Source organism: Denticeps clupeoides, chromosome 19 (genome assembly GCF_900700375.1).
Source record: "Denticeps clupeoides chromosome 19, fDenClu1.1, whole genome shotgun sequence".
Lineage (NCBI taxonomy): Eukaryota > Metazoa > Chordata > Actinopteri > Clupeiformes > Denticipitidae > Denticeps > Denticeps clupeoides.
This window is the reverse complement of record NC_041725.1, coordinates 18,277,731-18,282,672: the sequence shown is the minus strand read 5'-3', so window position 1 is coordinate 18,282,672 and position 4,942 is coordinate 18,277,731. Positions and strand designations below refer to the sequence as shown.

The following is a 4,942-nucleotide window of genomic DNA, read 5'->3' as shown; positions in this document are numbered from 1 at the left end:
CAGGAGGAATGTAAGTGGCAGTTATAATGGTGGATGTGAACTCCCGCGGCAGATAGAACGGTCTGCACTTAACCATGAGAAACTCTAGGTTAGCTGAGCAGTGTCTCCCAATGATAGTAGAGTTCGTGCACCAGGCTTTGTTGACATAGATGCACAATCCCCCACCTCTGGTCTTACCGGAGTCATCCGCCGTTCTGTCTGCCCGGAGAATGTGGTGCTCAGCTAGAGCAATAGCATTGTCCGGTATTCCGTTGTTTAGCCATGTTTCAGTGAAAATCATGACATTGCAGTTCCAGAGTTTCTTGCTGTGGTTGATTCGGAGTCGAATCTCATCCATTTTGTTCACCAGTGACCGTACATTGGCGAGAAGAATGCTGGGCAAAGAGAGCCGGTGTGGTGTTAGCTTTAGCTTAGCTCTTAGCCCTCCGCGCTTCCCCCGCCTTTGTTTACGGTCTCGACGGCGTCTTCGAGCACTTCCGCCCGGTCGGGTAGGGTGCGCCGCCTCGGGTGTTCTGCCGATCTCAGGGATGAGTTCAAGATTGCTGATAAAACTGTTAAAATTACGAGAACCAATATCCAAAAGCTCTTGTCGGGAGTACGATGTTGAGGCACTACTGTTCTGCACGAACAGCCCCGACATGAGCAAGAAAATTACCGCAAAACTGCAGAAACTGGAGAGACGCTGAGCCTCGCGATGTGTACGCGCCGCCATCTTGGTCTAAATAGGAATAAAAAAAAAAAAAAAAAAAAAAAAAAAAAAAAAAAAAAAAAAAAAAAAAAAAAAAAAAAAATCAGGGGAGAGCGCGAACGCAGTCCCCCACTACCAGAAATTATGCAGTCGAGATTCCCACATTTGGGGAATTCGCAGGGGTCAGCACAGCCGAAGTGCAATGGCTGAGCCTCGCCCTGGGTGAACCGCCTTCTTGATCACGGTAGTGCAATGATCACGAAGTGCAATGGCTGAGCCTCGCCCTGGGTGAACCGCCTTCTTGATCACGGTATCTCCCCTGCCAGGTAAGTATGGGGGGGTTCTAAGGGGTTCTGTGGCCGTTTGTTGTGAATATGTGTTCTGGCTCGTTGACTAGATGGTAAAACGGGCCCGATAATTACGAATTCAGTCTCTTCCAGCACACGTCAGGTAGGAGAATGGCCTCGGATCGTGTTTTGCCACACGCTCGACACGCCGTCCTGACGTGCTAACGGCCATTAGCAAAGCAGCTAGAAGTCCCTCTCATTAGTACAATTACGCCAGCGTTGAAAATCTGCCTGCTTCCACTTCCATCCCTCCCCCCCCAGCACAATTTGTCACGAAATCCCTCATTTGCCGGATCCTCGGAAAAGCAGATTATGCTTATTTTTCATTTGGACAGTGGGAGATTGAGCCAGGTGTTTGGCAGCAGCAAAGTGTTCAGGTGTAACCGCGCCGTGACGGGACATGACGAGCGCGGGGCCGATGAAGGATGAGGCGAGAAGCTCTTTTTTTTGGGGGGGGGGGGGGGGGTGGGCATGGCACCCCGCTGCCCCACTTGCTCCCAGTGTTGGCAGAAGGAGAGGGAAGGGTGGTGGAAATTCTTTTTTTTTTTTTTTAACTCACTCTCTCTCTCTCTCTCTCTCTCTCTCTCTCTCTCTGTCTTAATTAGCTTGTAATGGCCTTGGTGAAACAACAGTGGGTCTGCTTCTCTTATTCTGCATAAAGAAAATATGCACACACATACAAATATATATATATATACACACACACACAAACACACACACACACATTATACAGAGATAGTTGCAGCTCTTTAAATATATAATGTCAGTCTGAAAAAGTCACTTTTGTCATCAGTGCTGCTTTTTTTTTAATAGCATTTTTAACATTTGCATCAACTGTAGACTTTAAATTCTGATGCACATTCAGTAATTAGGGCGGTTTCTTTTTTTAAAAAGATCGAATTAATGCTAAAACATGAGGTGTGAAAATACCCCCGCGTCTTCAGCAGTCGGGCGCAGAACGGCGAGGGATATTTGGATGTTTTGCGAAGCAACTGTTCGCCCGTCTCCAAGCGAATCACCGTCATCTGTCATTCAGATCGCTGCCAAGCTGCTCCTCCCATTGTCACCCGCCGCAAATAGCGCCGGGAAAGGGAAGTCGTTTGCCAAGTGACACTGTTCTGAACACGCGATCGCTACGTTGCGGCGGCCGCGGGAACAAAAGGCCGAACGTGCCACGCCGCCATGCAGCTAATTAGTGCAAGGCTGCAGCTGAATAAAGAATTTAAAATGCGGGCTGGCTGTGTACAGAGCTACGTGGAAGCTCTGAAGGTACCTTCATTTCAGCCTGGTGCTTAACTCAACAACGTGTGTTTTATTGTGTTAATTAACGTTGCTAATGCTAGTGCTATCCTGTTCGTGTCTGTTTGCCGTCAGGCCATTGCGTGTTGATGTTCCCCTGTCTCGTGTTATGTATTAAACCCCTGTCGTGTGACGTTGTGCGTATGCGTCCTCCTTCCTCGCCATGTCCAGCCCAATGTGACAGAATGACCCGACCATGTGGACGTAGCCAATCGACGCCCCGCTGAGATTCGTCGGGAGGATGTCTGTATGGACGTCCCCCGACGCCGCCGTCTCGTCCGGATTCCATCGACGCACCTCCGGTAATTGCCAGTTCCCCGCCATGATCCATGTCATGTTTTTATTGGTTCCCCAAGCGTGACAGACTCTCGATGGCCTACGAAAGCTACCGTGGGGTCGAGAGGATCTGTCACGCTGTCCATGTCCCCCCTGGCGATTCCTGAGGCGGGGGAGTACCGACGAATTTGTGCGGCCGGACCTCGATGGCCTACGAAAGCTACCGTGGGGTCGAGGAGACCGGTCGCGCAGTTCAGGTGCTCCCGGCGTTAACCAAGACGAGGAGGCCTTTTTCTTGCGGGGCGTGGTGGAGACTGACCGGAGTGACGGGTGCCTGTGGACGGCGGACAGGATGCCGGTCCCCGTGCTTTGGCCCGAGCCTGACGCCGCCAGTCGTCCTTATGGACTTCCTCCCCCCCCGTTTTGTGGGGCACTTCCGGAGGTTGTGACTTTGAGGGGGTGGGGGGGCAGGTACTGTCATGATCCGGACCGGCAGGGGTGACTCCGGATCCGGAGTTTCATGTTCGTCTCGTGTAATGTTCCCTGATCGTGTTCACCTGGTGTATATTTATATAATTGTATAAAGCTATCCTGTTCGTGTCTGTTCGCCATCAGGTCACTGCGTGTTGATGTTCCCTTGTCGTGTCCAGTCTGTATTAAACCCCTGTCGTGTGAAGTCGTGTGAATGCGTCCACCTTCCTCGCCATGTCCAGCCCACCGTGACAGTAACGATTGTGGACCAGCGATACTCTTTTAGGACATTCCTAGTGTTGCACACTTTACTCAACTGAATGCGATCACATGCAACGCTAGTTAGCTGCTGGCTTTGGTTCTTCGTGGCCTGTGAAATGGGTTCGGAATGGCCGAACCTGGACCACTTGCTCGACTGTTTCCGCGCATGCACAACGGTTCGGGGCGGGGTTAGGTTTGGGCCCCTGACGTGGTGGCTTTCGGAGTGTTTCATGCGCACGCATGGTACGGACTTGGTACCAAAATCGCAGGAGCGTTGCCTGGGGGGCTGGTGCGGATCAATGAATCTGCTAATGGCCACAATATGATATATGTGTGTACCAATGGATTCCAATCTACTTTTGCGTGGTTGATGTAAAATAATTAATGAACAGGCATTAGATCAGATTTACCGAATAGTGTAATATTGCATGCTATTATACATTTAATGTGGTTATACATACACTTATTAAACCTTTAGTATCTTTATGCATCATTTATAGTAAGGTTGCATGAATTAAATGCATAAATATCCACCCATGTGATGTTCATTCCTGCCTTGGGTTATTACCACATTACTGTACAGCCAATAAAAAAAGAAAAAGAAAAACGGATCCAACGAATACGGATAGCGAGTCGCAGCAATTTTATATGCGTGCAGTCAGACGCTTGGTGGCCGCTGTCGTGTAATTGCAGTAGATGGCTCCTGTGAGAGAGAGCGTCCAAGTCTTCGGAGTCATTAAGAGCCGGGCTAATGATGTCTAATGGCACCGGCGATGAAGGGAACGCCTAATGCACGCCGACCTCGTGGGGTCTGCCGGGTATCGGCTCTCACGTTTCTTCTGACGACCGCCATCTCTCAGGTGTCAGGTCACCCGTGGCTGTTTGCTAAGTGTGGTTACTTTATAGTCCTGGTTTTATTGCTCATTTGCTGATTCGTCCGGCCGTGCGTCAGTCAGAGGCGAGACGCTCTGACGCTCGGGAAATGGAGCTGGAAGTCACCTTGTCTATTTTGGTAGCCGTAAGGGAACCACTCAAGGTGAACATTTCACTGCATTCAGAAAAGGAGAATACAAGATTGCACTTAATCTCAGACAAACCGAATCAGCCCTTTAAAGGAGGTGAAATGACTGTCATTGTGATACACAGCAGCACAGCATACGGTGCACACAGTGAAAGGTGTCCTCTGCTTTTAACCATCACCCTGAGTGAGCAATGGGCACCATGACAGGCGCCCGGGGAGCAGTGTGTGGGGACGGTGCTTTGCTCAGTGGCACTTCAGTGGCTCCTTGGAGGATCAGGATTCGAACCTTCACAACGAGAAATGATATCATTGGGCTTGACAAAATTCTAAAAGCAGAATATTTCCGGTTTATGCATGCACTGGGTAAAGCACCGAGGGCGAACGAGTGTCATTTCAACTCGGAACGCACAGGCCCCTCAGTTCTCCAGCGAGCGCCGGAACTGTCAGAGGGTTTCTGTCATGTTCTAATTATCGCCGGAAAGTCAAATCCCTTCCGCTGGGGGGCTGGCGGCAGCGCGGTGCAGGTAGATCATAAAAGCCGCGGTCGTTACACCTCTCCGGAGGACAGAGGGACCAGTA

The 4,942-nt window shown here is 50.3% G+C and overlaps 1 pseudogene; it reads right to left on the bottom strand.

The window, feature by feature from the left end:
* Positions 1-792: 792 nt before the first annotated feature.
* Positions 793-1,022, bottom strand: LOC114769791 (uncharacterized; annotated as a pseudogene).
* Positions 1,023-4,942: the final 3,920 nt, after the last annotated feature.